This window comes from Equus przewalskii, chromosome 7, assembly GCF_037783145.1.
Source record: "Equus przewalskii isolate Varuska chromosome 7, EquPr2, whole genome shotgun sequence".
Taxonomy (NCBI): Eukaryota; Metazoa; Chordata; class Mammalia; order Perissodactyla; family Equidae; genus Equus; species Equus przewalskii.
The window spans coordinates 62,451,928-62,469,366 of NC_091837.1; the positions used below are offsets into that span (position 1 = coordinate 62,451,928).

General features: G+C 37.1%; 1 long non-coding RNA gene across 1 annotated transcript in view; it reads left to right on the plus strand.

Moving 5' to 3' along the window:
• The window catches only part of LOC139084543 (uncharacterized), a 68,710-nt gene extending 53,565 nt beyond the window's left edge, over window positions 1-15,145 (plus strand). Inside the window, exons 4-5 of the long non-coding RNA XR_011542000.1 lie at window positions 13,979-14,233; window positions 14,908-15,145. This is a non-coding gene — a long non-coding RNA (uncharacterized lncRNA). The remainder of the gene's footprint in view (window positions 1-13,978; window positions 14,234-14,907) is intronic.
• The last annotated feature ends 2,294 nt before the right edge of the window (window positions 15,146-17,439 follow it).

Genomic DNA, 17,439 nt, shown 5'->3' on the forward strand with positions numbered 1-17,439 from the left:
TGTTGTTTCCCTTGTCTGAGAAGACGTGGTGTCTGAAAAGATCCTTTTAGAACTGATGTCAAAGAGTGTACTGCCTATATTTTCTTCTAGAAGCTATGGTTTCAGGTCTTACCTTTAAGTCTTTGATCCATTTTGAGTTTATTTTTGTGAATGGTCTAAAACAATGGTTTACTTTCATTCTTTTGTATGTGGCTGTCCAGTTTTCCCAACACCATTTATTCAAGAGAATTTCCTTTCTCCATTGTATGTTCTCAGCTCCTTTGTTGAAGATTAGCTGTCCATAGATGTGTGGTTTTATTTGTGGGCTTTTAATTTTGTTCCATTGATCTGTGTGCCTGTTTTCATACCAGTACCATGCTATTTTGATTTTGATAGCTTTGTAGTATATTTTGAAGTCAGGGATTGTGATGCCTCCAGCTTTGCTCTTTTTTCTCAGGATTGCTCCTAAAGCCATTTCTTAATTTGAGAATCTATTTTCTGGTAGAGATCAGAAATGAGAAACATTCTTATTTTGAGCCCTTAAACTCCTGGTTCCTTTATATTTCCTCTAAATTCTGCTCAATAACTTAACAGTTCCTTCAGTTCTCTCATATTTTATCGTAGGCAGCTAGAAAAGGTCAGTCAGCCATTTCTACATTCTGTTCTGAAAATCTGTCCAATGAAATCCATGAGTTCATTAGGTCTCCTCTCTATCTCCCATGTTGCCACAGGCAATAGTTTTGGCAAACATTTGACCACTTCATGGGGAACCTCTTTTCTCTAGCCTCCAGTCCACATGTTTTAGATTTTTGTTACAGCGGCACTCCACTTCCAGGAACAAGTTCTGTCCCAGTTGTCTATTGCTGAATAAGAAACAATCCCAAACCTTGATGACTTCAAACAACAGTGATTTTATCTTATCATTCTGTCACTCGGGAACTTGCGCAGGGCTCAGTCGATGTTGAGCTGACAGCCAGGCTGATCCGGTAGGTACCTACTGGCTTTGCTCACATGGTTAGCATTGAACCAGAAGGGCTGGAAGAATGGGCTGATCTGAGCCTCTCTCCCTTTCCATGTAGTCTCTGGACATCTCTAAGTAGTCTCTTTAGCAGGGTAGTTGGACTTCTCACTTGGTGGCTCAGGACTGTAAGACAGTGCTCTGAGAAACAGGAAGGAGAAGCTACCTGTTACTTAAGGACTGGACCTACAAACTGGCACAATATCACTTATGCTGTATTCTCTTGGTCAAGCAGCCATGGAGTCTGCTCAGATTCAAAGGTAGAGGGCATGTGGTCCCCTCCCCCCATTTCTCAATGGGACCAGTATCAAAGAATTGTGACTATCTTTAGTTAACCACAGGAAATGTGCAAATACCAATATAATTTCTAGCACAGGTTTTTCAAATTAGATTGATTTAGTTTCTACAATCCTCCGCAAGGCTATAAATAAAGGTGGTGGTCTGTGTCATACATTTACATATCTTTGTATTGGAGAAGATTTAGAATGTACATATTTTGATCCTTCAAGAGTTTTTTTTTTTTCAAAAAAATGACATAGTTTTGAGGAAAAAGCATAACTCTTAGGTGGTAACACTTGGAAATTTCTATTTTCTTCAATTCTTGGACATCTGCCAATAATTTATCCTTAATACACCTTTTGTTCTTTGTCTTTTTCTCTTTGTGGCTCTCCATTAACTATAGAAAAACTTTCCCAGTTTTCCTGCTCTGAAAGTCCATATTTATTTTCTCTGATCATTTCACGTTTTACGCTTTCACCTCCTATTAGTGTCTGCAAAGGCTGACAACCTTCATATGCTATTCTTTGCTTCAAGCTAAGAGATCTTTCTGTCTTTTCCTGAAACTTTTGATCTGCTATCTCTTGCCTAGAAACCATCAGCCTGCTGTTTTTATATCTTAATTGGTTTTCTTAATTTACCCATATTTATTCCCTAAAAGATGGCAGGATAAATTTTTCAATTTCCTCCAACTCTTTCAGATTTCACAACATTTGCATTTACAGTATACTAAAAAAAGACGTATTTCATTTCTAATATTTTCTAATGAGGTTCCATTAACTTTCACTCTCGGTTTCTCTCTCATCCTTGAGCATGATAACTATATAGCCAAGAAAAAAGTTGTAGAGCAGAGAATCATATTTTTTCCTTGTAAAAAAAAAAAAATAGTTTGCGTGACCAAAGCTTTATTTTCAGATGTTATTGCTCTCTTTTTTTCTTGAACCTTAGTTTATCAAATCTAGAAATTGTGTGGGATTCTTGACCCACTATAATCCAGAAATATATTTAGACTGGGCAAAATGCTTCGGGAGAAAATAAGACTATGACCTCTTCTGAACTTTTCCTATTTGTAGAATGAAAGCAAGGAGCAAACACAGGAATACTGAAACACTGAAAGAAAGCCTCTGAATTAAACCTCAACTCAAAAAACTTCTCTATAGATATGGGAAGTGCATTTTCTGTTACTTTTTTTCAAGTCATCTATGGTTTACTCCATTGTAATCCAGTATAACATTGTCAAGGACTAGAATAAACTATTTTGTGATTACTTTATCCAGGCTGTAAGACTAGGACTAGAGAAAGAGAAAAGAAAAGGGGTAAACTTGCCCCATAAAAAAACAAATCAGTGTCCAATTCCCTTTTAAGGATTGGTCTCATTGGGCAATAATGGGAATGAAAAGAAAAGGCCATGTTTTCACCAGACTATTGTATGTTGTCTCTTTTCTCTGATAAAACACACACACACACACACACAATTGAAATGTTTAAGCTAAAGGATACGGAATGCTTTTATCATCGTCACCATCATTAGAAATTCATTAAGGCATGCACAGTCACATAGTTGAATACTTGGATATATTGTTTTCATGATAGAAATTAAGAGATATTTGTTGAACATTTATTGAATGCCCAACCTTGCATTAGGTGTGTTCATTTGTGTTATCCTCATTACAATGTGGCAATATCAGGCAGAATTCACCAAATAAATGGCATAGATTATAAATGAAAAATCTACAGGAGTTCAAAAGAAGGTCGCCTTGATGAATACTTATTCCTAAAATAGAGATTTCATGAGAAGGAAACTAAGCGATATGTTCATTTTACAAAATGCCCAATTGGAAGGAATGACATTAGTTTGGACCCCAAACAAGAACCCTGCTGGAAATCAAAGGGTACATCTTATTTATGAAGTAAGACCAAGGCCAAGAGAGGTGTTCTTCACATTATGTCACACAGATTTTCTTTTTGCTGGAACATAGAGAATACTTTCTTCTCTCCAAGTTGAGCTACTAAGACAATGAATGGTCTTTGGGGGAAGTCTGTGTAATCCCTGGGTAACCGTGTTTTTTCTGGAGATGAGAGATTGGTTCAGGTAACTACTCCAGGCCCTTGCTAGTGTCAGGGTTCAGGAGTCTTCATTTCAACCTACAAACCTACTTTTTTGCATAGGCATACTTCTTCTCTTTTATTATACAATGTACCCAAATTGGCCTTTATTTTTACAGCTGCTGTATAGTTTACAGCAAGAAAATTTTAATACACTGCATTAGAAACATGAGAGGTTGGTAAACTATGGTCCACAAGCCAAACCTGCTGACTGTTTTCATATAGCCCATGAGCTAAGAATATTTTTTACATCTTTAAATGGTTGAAAAAAATCCAAAGAAGAAGAATATTTCACAACACTTGAGAATTTCATGAAATTCAAATTTCAGTACCCATAAACAAAGGGGATTTTTTGGAACAAGGCCATGCTCATTTGTTTACCTATGATCTATGCCTGCCTTTGTGTTACCACAGCAGAGTTGAGAAGTTGAGACTGAGCCATATGGTCCACAAAGCCATATTTGCATATTTACTATCTGGCCCTTTACGGAAAAATTTGCTGACCCTGGTAATAAATGTTTAAATGATTCTTTCAGAAATGAAAATTCTCTTACACGGATTTGCATTGTCAACCTTGGACAATGGAAAGCCTTGACGAACTCTTCACTGGGCTTGGGAATGAGGGTACTCTCAGATACAGAACTTATCCTTGCATTTTGCAGACAGCTTCTGCTGACAGTGACATTGAATTGATATATTTGCCAATCAGATGAAAAAGGTGAAAAGTTGCTTTGGAATATAGAGCAGACTACTATAAAGTTTCCTTTTGATTCTGTATAAACTGCCCAATGGAAGGGATTAATAGGCTTGTAAATTCAGGGACAGGAGGCGTTGTCAATAGTTTTGCAACAAATTTCCCAGAAACACTGATGTTGGTGGAAAACAATAATATTTACTTCTTTACAAAAAAGCTTTTCATCTGCTGATTCCAAGGCCTTGCTCTACAAAGCTTTAAAACTCCCACGTTTTGGATAGCATATTTTTATCCAGTGGCATAAACAGGATGCTTTCTCCTAGTTCAAAAGTAACTATTTCTGTTTCCATGGGTGCAGTGCCTCCTCAAATTGTTCCTGATTCATCAATCCTTGATCTTTAGAATTCTCTTAAATTTTTTCCAACAAAACTGAGGTTCTAACATTAGCTTCCTGAGAGAATTTCCTATTGGCAAAGATGTCCACCAGATGCCTTGATAACTAATAGCCACCAAAGTCACTTTGCAATTTTCAGCTGACATCGTATCAAACAATTCTGAAGGCACAGGCTACCAAAACATCTTGGAAAGTAGCAATGCCAGGACCCAGATAATATTAAGGTGATATTTATAAGTATAGAAAAAAACAGCGTGATGAGCTTGTATATTAATCCCTTATGGAAAGAACATTGTGATATCATACTTTCAGCTTCGGAATAAAGTCAAGAATAGTAAGTCAGCTCAACTATTCTAAGATAAATCAAATCACTACCATATATCATTATAATGCGGAGATAGTGAGGGGGAATAAAATTTATCCCGTCATATTTCTATCTGCACTCATCTCAAAGCAGGTGGGATACCTCTCAATTACATCAATTTATCCCACCATCCATGCATTGGCTCCTGATGTTTCCTATGCTAGGAATTATTCACACTTTTCCTTTCTTATTATATCCAACAAAATGACTCTCAGACATTTAGGAACAGTTAAAGATTAGAAAAACCAGAACCAAATGGTAAACCAAAGAGGCAATTGTTCAGGTCATGTTCCAGGCACAGGTAGGAAGCTTAATAAATACAATCGTGAGTAAAATTGTATGGTAAATAGAAATAGAGGGAATAAAACAAGATTAGGTATGAGGAGGGATTTTGATACCCACAGACTCAGTCCAGAAACACAAAGGAGAAAGTCATGGGGAAAGCTACAAGAGAGACAAATGGAATTGAAATGTACACATCAAGAGTACACATTCTCCTTATTTAAATTCCCAGTACGGGCCTGGGCCTGGTAAATTCTAGCTAACAAATTTTGTTGAGATTTGTGCCGCATACTTTTGCTGAGGTACTTGGTAAACATTTAATTTAAACGTTTTTTGCTGGTAGTCTTGACAACTTTCTTTCCCTTGATGTCATAACATGCTCTCACATTCCAGGTGGCTGACAAACAGTGGTGGGATGATCTTTCTGCAGGAAATGCTTTTCAGTTGTGCTAAAGAACATGGGCCTGAGGGAGAACTAACCCTGCCACTTGGACCTGGAAAACTGTTTTCCATTGGAATATTAAACTTAAATAGAAATAGTTCTCATAATTACTGTATTGAACATGACAGTCATTATTTAGTGGACTCAATACAGTGACTGGGAAATTCAACAACATACCTAAGACTTTTGATAAAAGACGGTGAAGCAAAGGCATTTTATTGTCTCTTCACTAACATCTATCCAAATTAACTGTAAGAGAAATGCCGTTTGAGAACCTACCTTCTGGTCAATTGTAGTAAAACAATTCCATACTCTGCAAAGCTTTTAGTGTCTGACCGTTATTTCTATGACTTGAATGCTAGAGGAGGTGCTGGAGGAGTGGCTATGTTTTCAAGGATGCTTCTGATCTTGGATTATTCTTTCTTATTCTATTTCTGACCAGCACTGCATCTTCAAAATTTGAAACTCAGCCAACTATCCTGGTTTACAAAAACTTATTAAAAACCACAATCCACCCACATCAAGCATTCATTAGGTGATAACTTTTTTCAATCAAGGAAAATCATCTTACTGGCTCTTTTCACCCTCTTTCGTTATCATTTCTCTGTCTGCTCTACTGAACAAACCCCATCTTGTTAGCTCCTGTTCCTAAGGAACATATCAAAACACATTCGCACAAGAAGAAAACTGTAAAAAAAAGTAACAGGATTTGCCTGTTTTAAGACACTTTGAGCTTTGGGTTAAATGACACTACTAGAAAAAAAAAGAGGGAAAGAAAAGAAAATATATAAGAAAACAATATAAGAAAGTAATATGTATTAGAAACAAAGATAGGGTCACAATCTCAAAGCACAAACAATGAGAATTTAGTTATATAAGAACATCTGAACCGTGAAATAATATATGTTTCCATTGATTTTGAGAAAGATTCAGATTTCTCTGAAATTAAAATTGTCCATTCTCCTGGTTTCTACAAACAATACTTTACTCAGTTTGGGGGGCCCACGTGACTTGCGTGAACCAGGAAAGAACTGAATAATACCTTAGAAGGAACAGAGATAGGTGAGATGACCTGACCAGGGTCACACAGTTGATAAGCAGTAGAGCTAGAAGTTAAACCAAGTTCTGTCTAGTACTGAGTGTACATTCGTTCCACTTTTAGTTTCTATTTAGGTTAATGGCTGAGTTCTCACATATGGAAAATTGACTTTTGTCTGCCTAATGTCTAGCTCTTTAGTTGTCCACCTCTTTAATGTTGAACTCTGCATAACTCTTTAAAATGATATTAACAATAATGATGATGATGGTGGAGATAACCCATGACAATAAATGAGAACTTAGTTCACATATTTTACCAAGACTGTAAAATCCATCATTTTGTTTAATATTCAATCCAACAAGGTAGATAGTATTGTACCCTACTTTATGGATGAGGACAGTGAGGCTTATGAAGATCATACAACGACAAAATGGCAGAGCACTTCTTCATCTCAAGTCAACCCAACGCCAAAAGGCATCTTTCTTAACACTATGCTCTGCCTCTACCTATGGTTAAACTTCCCTTATTCTGATTCAAATAATAGTTCACTCTTCCGAGTACTCTCCATTCAGCTATCTAAAAATTATCTTCTTATCTCATATCTCAAAAACCTTTAGTAGTTACACAATGTTGGAAAAATTAAGTCCAAGTTCCATAGTTTTATTTCTAAGATATTCCACAAACTGGACTTGTGCTAACTTTCTCTTACTCCCGACAACCCCACTGTGTAAGCCCTCTGCTACAGTCACAATGGCCCTTTCACTGTTTCCCTAGGGCATCGTGTACATGTTCACCCTGGCCGCATTTGATTACATCATATTCCATCTGGGATATTCTCTATGCTCTTCTTGTTTTAAAATACAACTTAGTCTTGATGATCTAGCTGTATAATTCTCCCCATTCCAAGGAGTTTCATAGACTATTCCAACCCTGAAATCACAGCATGTAATATTGTTACGTTTTTGTTCAATTTACCTTGTAGCACCTTGAGATTTATAAACATCTTATGATATCATTTAACTTTAAAAAATATATAAAAATTCAATTCCCTTCTCGATTATAACTTCATTGAGGATGAGGACACTTATGTGTCTAGACTTCCCTATAGCATCGAGCACTGTGGCTTTTTGCCAGTGAGTGCATTATAATTATTTGCTGATTTAATTTTATGTATAGAATACATGAGTTCAGAATTTAAACGTAGGGGAAAAAATCTGTAGTTCCAAATTTGCATTTGTTAGAAAGCAGCTATAACATTGTGTTTGCTTAATTTTAGCAGCAAATGAATTTTGAAAAGAAAAATATAGTATTACAATTATGATTATATTACATAATCATAATATTTGTAGCAGGGAGCTTCTGACATGGTTTCAAAGGATCCCTGACTCTAGGTATTCATGTCCTGTGCAATTCTCCTCCCTGAGTGTGGGCTACACATGGTGACTTGCTTCTAATGAATGGAATATGGTAAAAGTGATGAGATGCCGCTTCTGTGATTCAGTTATGTGAGACTGTGACTTTCATTTTGCTGGTAGACTTGCTCTCTTGCTGGCTTTGATGAAATAAGCTGTCATGTTGTAGAGGCCCACATTGCAAGGAACTGAGGACAGCTTCTGGCCAATAGCCAGCAATGAAACTATGCCCTCGGTCCTACAATCTGTGCAGAACTGAATCTTCCCAACAACCAGGTCAGTGAGCTTGGAAGTAGACCCTTCTTCAGGTGATCTGTCAGGTGAGACCCCAGCCCTTGACTGCCATCATGTGAGAGACCCAAAAGCAGAGGATTCAGCTAATCTCTTCCTGACCTCCTGACCCACAGAAACAGAAATGATACATGAGGGTTATTTTAAGCCATTCAGTTTTGAGATATTTTATTCATTAAATAATTTTATTTCTTCCATATACATTTCCATGTTTTAATTTCCATAAAATCAATAACCGAGACTTTTAAGTCTTGATTTGTTGTAGCCCATATCCTCTGCCTGAGCAAGGTAGTCAGACATATATCCTGATTCTAAGAATACAAATTGAAAACGGTTTATGTCTGCTATATCTCATTTCAAAGTTACAACAATGTTGTGAGGTAGGTTGATAAAGGGGGGCAAGTGTCTACATTATTGCCATTTTTTAGAAGATACTAACATGAATAAAGGGTTAAAGTCTGTAGAAAAGAATGAATCATGTTTATTGGAGTGTAGGTGAAGGTGAAATTATATTTTAAAGTCCTCACATTATATGAGCAGTTGCCTCCTTCACAAATGTTTACCATTTCTCCTGCTCTTTAATGGGAAAATATAAAAAGAGAAAATAGAGTATAATTGTGTGTGTGTGTGTGTGTGTGTGTGTGTGTGTGTAGCTGGCAGAACATCATCATCTTTTTTTTGAGAATATTGCATTTCCTCTAGGTGAAAGGGTCCAATCTTTCACTTTCCAGGGAGTTGGAAGAATCAAACCATTTGCCGCATGCTAGACTGGGTGCATTTGAGATCCCCACAATGATTTGTTCTCCTGAGATTGCCCCAGCATTGTTGCAGGTAGAGGCTGAAATATCTGCCCACTCCTTGGGTGACGTGTAAAGTCACAGAGGACTCCTGGGAGTCTCTATAGTTTTCCCCAGCATTTGCTTTCACGTGTTTTTGTGCCAGTGAGCCAATGTTTAACACAGAGAGAAATAAGAGGAATTTGTTCCAAACGGTGTGAAACTCAACACATGATGCCGAGTTATAGTAGCTATCTGGACAGCTAAATATACTCAGCTGATAGTGTGTGCATGCATGTGTGTGTGTGTTCTCACACACTTCATCCACCAAAGACCGTGGCCTCGATTTAGGTATTTATGAGAAATGCCACAAAAAGTTTAAAGCTGAAAGAAATATTATATGTAGCATGTATGTATGTGTATGTAGATAGGCATATACATTAATATATATAAATATTTATATCAAATTTATTTTTTAATCCATAGTTTATTAACCCAGACATTATTCCTGGGACTAATTATGATGAAACAATGAGAAAGCTCTCTGATACTATCAAGGATTTCTCAAGTACTAAATAGTAAGGAGAGAGGACTAGCATGGAGCAGGCAGTATGGGCTACGAGCAGACATGATGAGCTTCTTGGGTCCTACACTAAAAGAGCTCAAACCCACCATTCTTGTTTCCTTTCCACATCCCTCCTCAGGGAACGGGGAGGCAGCACTCTTTGTCTTGGGAAAACTGTTTCTAAAACAATCACCACCTCCCCATCCACCTCATCCCCACAAAGTGTATATTTCATTTAGATTTTGTGCTTTATTTCTTCATCTTTTTCTACATTCCTTGAGGGCAGGACCTATATTATCTGTGTTTTCTGCATTGGGTCTTGCTCTAAACTATTCATTTAGCAACTAACCTACACATGTCTGCAATACTCAGAGAGCCTTTCAGAGGGGCACTGCAGTCAAACTTGGGAGGGTGGTTTACCAGAACTTAGAAAGGAGCCATTGTAGCAACCGAGAATTTTCTACTTTACAACCTACTCAGAAGATTGTTAAAATAACTAAATTCTGGATTGGACGTCGATTTCTTAGTTACTGTCTGAATCATAATAATCCCTACAGCTATACCTTCTTTTTGTGCAAGAAATATTTCCCTCAAACCATCAATTTTTGTAAATTGGCTAATGTTTTGTTGCTCTGTGAAAATTAACTCTTTGGAATAATTTCTTTTGGGAATTCTATCTAATGAACGATTACTTACAATTTATTTTGCGTTTAACAACCATTGCATTAGTTGGGGTAATCTATCCATTATACAAACAAACTGCCAAATACGCTAGCCTAACACAATAAAAGACGATTTCTTGGTTAGGAAGGAGACTTGCTAATAAATATGCTTTTGATTTGTATCGTATTTGTAAAGTGTGTTTTACTTTTCAAAGCACTTCTGTAGTGTTTATTATATCTAGTTTTTAAAATTATCTGGTCATATAGGAAGTTGGGTATGATTGTCTCCAATATAGCATGAAGAAATTTTAGCCCAGCATGAACAAATCAGTTCTTCATATTAATGTAAAATAGTGCTAAGATCAGGAGTAGAATGGATGTTTTGAGGTTCACAATCTACATGTTTTTCACAAAATGCAACAAATTATAAGCTTTTTGACAGTAGGGAAGAGTGTGTTTCAATTTTCATCACCTGTTTGTACTTTGAAAAAAAAGTTCTTTTTAATCAAAGAAACAGTGTATATAAAGTCAGTGGTGTTAGTAATTACTGTTTATCATGTCTAGTACCTGTTTGATCTTTCACTTTTTCCCCTCATAAGCACATAGTGAAGACATCTCCTGTTGTGTTGCTCTATCATCTCTTTCAACAGACCTTTTCTACAATACGAGGAAGATGAGAATAACATTACCATGAATATATCCAATGTTGTTTATTACTCAGAATTTTCTTGTTGCACTATAGGATGGTCCATAGGTTTTTCTTCTTGACCTGAATGCTAAGATCAGAGATAGGTCCTAGATATTTTAGCACCCTTTAGAACCTTATTATGAAAGTATGATCCAAATTTGGAAGTTTTCTCCCTTTTCAAATTGCAATGATTTTTGCTTAATGAGTGCCATGTGTTTAGTCTTCCTTTGTGGAGTAAGACTTATCTTTAATGTTTGAAATTTAAATTGTTTGAGTTTCAAGAGAACTTTGGCTTGTTAATTAGTCTTCCAGGATTCAGTGGTCAAGGTTATATTCCCTCAAGCCTATCCCTTCACCATTTTAGAAGCAGTGGTTGTATTCCCCTCTCAGCCTTCATTTTCCAGACTAAGAGTCACTAACTCTTTAGTCTGTTCCTCTGAGGATACGCTACACACATAAATCAGGCTTCCAAGGAAGCTAAAAGAGGTAATTATTATTTGCATTTTGGGCATTTAAAAACCCAAAGCTCAGAGGTGAGGGTACTTCATTCTAGCTACTTCACCAGATTATAAATTTCTCCTGGGAACACAGCTCCTTCTGTTTGTTTTATCTGCATCTCTACTTCTTAAGATTCTGGTGATGCAACCATACAAATAACCCTGACTCTAGGGCTCTGAATAAGAAATACATTAGGATCCATCAATTTACTAGTCCCAATTCTAGTTTCTAGGTTTCCCTCAGCCGGGGAAAGTAGACTTGTATTACTGTCTAGGGGATTATTTTACCAAAAGAAAAAGTCTGTTTAAATCACTGAGGTGAGAAATTTACTTTTACCTTCTATATTATAAAAGTATTTCCATCTGAATTATATGGATCCATGCCTACCTCTCTTGAGCGACGTAGGTACAATCCAGATGTACTGAGAAAAATCATCTCCTCCAACCTGAAGCGTTTCCTGTGGTTTAGTTGCTACCAAAGGACAAAGCAGAAGTTCTTTACAAGGTCTTTTTTAGTTTAAACCAAATTTAAACCCTTTTTTTCTTCTTTGGCCTCAAAGTTACATTTTAATTACAGTACAATAATTTGAGGAACATTGGTAATAGGGAAAACTTTTAGACCTTTTGTTCTTTAGTGCAGTCAAGGGAAACCTCATTAGAGAGGATTTTCTTAGTTAGCAGGGCTTCGAGGTTAATGAGCTGTGAGTGATAATATATAGTAGTAATCCCTCCTGGCAGTAACAGGTTGTATTTTATACATTCCTTAATCTCAGTAGGAAAAGAGGTGATGGGAGAGGGTGAGAAGGAAACCAATTTAAGGGGCTTGGGGATGTTCTAAAAATCTCACTCCTGGTATGAATCACAATTGAAAACTTCACATGTTCAAACCTGAGAAGCTGAAAGATGAGTGAGTAAAAACATTTCTCCATAAACTGATTTCAGTGACAAAATGGGGACCTGTTGTGATTCCCAAACTGAATTGAATGGGGTTCCCCAATATCTGGCATCACCGGGAGCTAATTTTCTTTGAGTGTCCCAAGAAGGAGCCAACAAAGTTTGGAGTCATAAATCTTGGACCAATCTGATAGAGTCGAGGGACAGTAGGAGGGTGAAAGGAGATGAAGGTGGTGTTAATAAGGGGACATCCTGAGCTGAATGCAATTTGGGGGTACAATTTATATAACTTAATTCCAAAGTGGCTTATTTCTGAAATGGACTGAGACCTTTCATCAGATGGCCTTATTTTCACTGACATTACAGTGGTTCTTTAAGAATCTTCTTTTGCTCATTCCAATTGGCACTTTCTTTGTTGTTGGGGACCCTCTCGAAATCAACTCAGTTCACACTATTAGTTTAAAGAGACAGAACCACCTTTCTAAGCAAAGTTCAGAGTTCAGTTGGCTAAGCCGCAATGTCTTCTTATGTCATCTCATTTGAATGACTGACATGAGACACCTTTATGAAAAGAAAGGAAAGGAAGAATGAAGTTCACTTTCTCTTCCTTTGCCAGTTTTGCTTTTATAGGTTTGCATCCCAGAATTGCCATTAATAATTTCTACCGTTAACAAAATAAAGTTCAGAATTCTGCTCCTGATATTCAAGGTCAGCCATGATTTGGCATTATCTAATTGTTCCATTTTATTTCCTATTTATTTCCTCCACAAACTCTCTGTTAGAAACAAGCTGGAATACTCATTTTCTCCTAAATATGCAAAGCCCTTTACCTTCACTCATTAAGTTACTGCTGCCTAGAATGTTCTTCTACTTCACTCTAATTATCTACTTCCTATTCTTAAGGATCTAGTTTAAAAAAACAATCAAACAATCAAAACAAACAAATACACTTACACTCTCCATGAAATAAATCTTCCTTATAACTCTGTTTAGAAAAAAGAGAAAAAATGTCTCCCTTCTTTATCTCTTGAAGTAATATTTTTGTGAATATGTGTGAAAATATTTTGGAAAAAAATTGAGAATGCTGTATAATTTAAAGATACTTCTAAATTTATTGGCATGGTAGTTTCTTTTTCATAAAATAATAATATTTTAACATTGAAAAAATATCATCTCAGAATGGAAGACAATCGTATAAATTTGATAGATTTCACATGCCAGAAAAGCAAACTTTTTTTTTTAACTTTAACATTAATGAATGAAAATTTAGTTCCTCACCAGTCCCTTGCACCATTCTTGAATGAGTTTTAGAATTCATTCTTTGAGAGGAAGATCAAGCTGAGAAATGTTTCATCCAGGTCACGAAAAACCCAGAGGAAGCACCCCTCTCCAAAAGAGGTCTTCTCTCTGAGGCTGGATTACTGAGCATGCTCATCAGTGTTTTCTCTCTCTTGGCATGAACTGAAGAAACCCTGCCGAATGCTTCTTCAAGTATTTGAAACCCATTGTTGAGGCTCCCCACTGACAGAAAGCTCCCTTTTTGTTTATCTCTGAGGAAGTGATAAGACAAAGAATCACTCTAATGTTTTGTTTTTCCAGCTCACGGCCAGATACCAGAGACCCCGAAAACACTCTAGATTGAAATGCCTGTCTACTTTGTTTACCCAAGGAGACTAATGAGTGTCTGGGCGCATCAGGGCCCTTGAGCCCTGCACTCCAGCTCCTCTCACTCCAGTTCCTGGGATGCAGAGGCTGGCCCTGAGTGTGCTGTGCTTCTTTTAAGATCTGAATTTCAAAATAAATTACTTGTGTTCCACCATCTCCTTGAAGTACCTCTTCTGTTTCAACCTATACGTATCCTTCTTTATAACACTCAACAGTTTATATTAACTTAGATTTCTCGTGTCTGTTTTGTCGTGTTGATTTGGAACTTTTGGTGATTTCGAACATACTTTAGATGCACTGTAAATGACTGCTTCGGGAGGAGTTAGGTTGATAGCTTAATCCTTTAATTTTACAACCTCTTGTTTTTGTTCTCAATATTTCCCAGGTCAAGATTTAATTGAGAGGATAAGCTTTGGTTTTTCTTTTGAAAAGAAACCTATAGGCCCATAGGAAATACATATAAACCATTTTTCTATGGCTTTTAATGAGACACAGTTTTAGAGATCAAAATCTGGGTGATTGGGGCAACTTCTGCCTTTTTCCTCAGAATCAGAATTTTGAGCCTTTTGGTGCTGAAGAATGAAATTTCAGGTTGAGTACGCTTAAAATAAATAAGAGTATCTACATAAATCTTATACTCTTTCTTTAGAAGTTTAAGTCCTTAAGAAAAGTACATATTGGCAATAGGATAGAATCTTGTTATCATTGCAGAGATGTTCTTAAAGAATTGTGTTATTTCTTCAACCTTTCTTAGATAAAGCAGTTACCTAGCATTTTGTAAGCAAAACGTTGAAAGTAAGTTCCAGAATTTTGCTAGTGGTTAATGTTAATACGATCTTTTTCCTTAACTAGATCAATACTAGAATATTTTACTGAGAACTCTAAATGGCTGAGCATACTGAGGGTGATGCACTGGAAGACACACTTCACCAGAGCTGTGAGGCTGGAAAGTCCAGCAGGGAAGAGATGGGGAGAAAATGCATGAAGCTGTCACAGATCCTAAAAATTGTGTACACTCTACTCATAATCCCTTTCTTTAGATTCCTATTATCTGCTCTCATACTTCTCATCATAAATAAAAACCTATAGATGTTTCATACACAATCTATCTTTTTCTTTTGAGCATTGATTAAGCTGTAACACTGATCTTGATGTTCACCTTAATCCAAAGTATAAGAACAAATATGTTTGGAAAAGGGAAGGATGCAAAGGGTAAGACCACTGTGCTGTTTTCTCTGGGCCAAGTGGTTCAAGTTTGTCCTAAGCTTTTTTGTTCCCCTTCCGGTGGGAATAAACTTGTTACCAGAATGGTTTCCTTAGATAAAAGGAAACTTTAACATTTCCTGAAATTAATCCATTTCCAAACTCCATTCTGTTTACTTCCCAAATTACCAACATTAACGAATAATCTGTCCTCAAATTCCATTTGGATTTACTTCACCAAGTTTTCTGGATTAATTCTTATTTTATTTTATTTATGTATATTTTAAATTACTGCAAACACTGCATATAATGAATTGTTAAAGCAGAGATTACTCAAATCTTGTTTGATTCAATCTTCTTCTTTACCAAGTATCTACTATGTTCTAAACTATCTGCCAGGTACTACAGAGAAGTAAAAGACATGTTAAATGTAATGATTATCCCTAAAGAAGCAGGATGTCGTCATGAATCTAGGTTTTAGAGAGGATTTCTCCCTCCCACACACTACTCACACCAATCCATAATCGACTCCTGCCATTTTACTCTTTAGAATATATTTTAGTTCCTGTTACTTCTCTACAACCTGACCACTGCCATACTTATGCAAACCACTATCATTGTTTGCCAGGACAAAATAAATACATGAATATCCTACCTCCTCTCACACCTGCCTACCCTCCACCATAGTGTATTTGTCCAAAAATAGAGTCACTTGAAAAATTTCAAATAAGATCATAGTCCTCCACTGGCTTAAATTTTCCAATGAATTAAAATAAAATCCAAAATCTTTTCTCTGTCTACTTGCTTGTTCCTCTGACCTCATATACTATAGCACTGATACTCAGCCAGAACAGTGTCGCCTGAGAGCTGCATCACTTGAGGTCAGAAGCTTTGAGATGGGCCCCAGGACTTGGTGTTTTAGCAAGCCCTGCAGGTGATTGTGATCATGCTAGAATTTGAGATCAGTGTTCCACAGATGCTTTTCCTTTGCTGGATTTTCCCCAGCCCCACAGGATTTCTTTCTGCTCTTTGAACCTGTGAATCCAATTAGGTTGCTGGGAACTTTAACCTTCTATCGGCCTGGAACGTACCTATCCCTGATCTTTGCATGACTTTCTCCTAGTCAACCAGGGTCCTGCTAAATATTATCCCCTCAGAGATGTTCTACCAAACACACCATTTAATGCTGTCTTCCTCATCTCTTTCTTCCACATTAACTTCTGTTTTCCTAATAGTGATCATTCTCATTTGAATTGATCTCTTTGCTTATGCATCTATCATGATAGTTGACTGGAACTGAGGTCCTAAGACAATGAATGCTATATCTAAAGTGGGGTGCAACAACTTGCAAAAGGTTAGAGAAAACTGATTTCTATCCTTATGGAATCATTCAATTCCAGGATATAAAATAAGTTTGAGGGCTTAGAAAAAGGCTACGTAATATAAAGTTTGAGTGTGGAGGTGGCTGATGTGCTCTGGGTCTCATTCCCTTCATTAGGTGAAAATAGGCATGTCTTCCTCATCATCTCAAATTATAGCAGAAGTCCCCCAGCCAATCCTCTTCCAGAGTTACTATGTACCCCCTGCAGTGTGTGGAACATTGGATTTGTGTCTGAGAGAATCTCAAGTGTGAGAGATGGGCTGGCTACCTGTTCTGAGAGTGAAGTGTAAAAGGTGGCTAGCTGCCTTGGGCAGTCTGTGCTCCTAGATTTTGAAGAGGGAAAGGATGCATCAGAAGTGTTTCCCTTAGGCCACATGGTGTCTCTTAAATTCCACCCAAAAGTTCTATCGGAAAGGGCAAAAGAGCTTGCAAGAAGAAGCAGGAGACCCTCGTGGATGGCTGCAGTCAAAGGAAGTTGCTTTGAGCAACCAGCTATAGGAAAGTGAATCAACCACATAAGGTCTCCCAAGAGGCCACTTGAGCAAGTCAGTTTTACCAACTAGTCCAGCTCAGAGACAGTGGAACTACCTCAGATTTTTAGTCAGTTAAGAACTCCACTCACCTTTCTGCTACCTCATTCCTAGCTCTGACCCTGGAAGGACATGCATAAGTTGAAGTTAACCAACTGGAAGTAGAGTAAGCTATTGACAAGCCGGGTCATGAAGATGCCAGCCATGCCACTCTTTTCCCATTGCAAAGGACATGCCTGCAGCCTCCTGGATTATGAAAGAGGAGTAACTACTACCTTGAA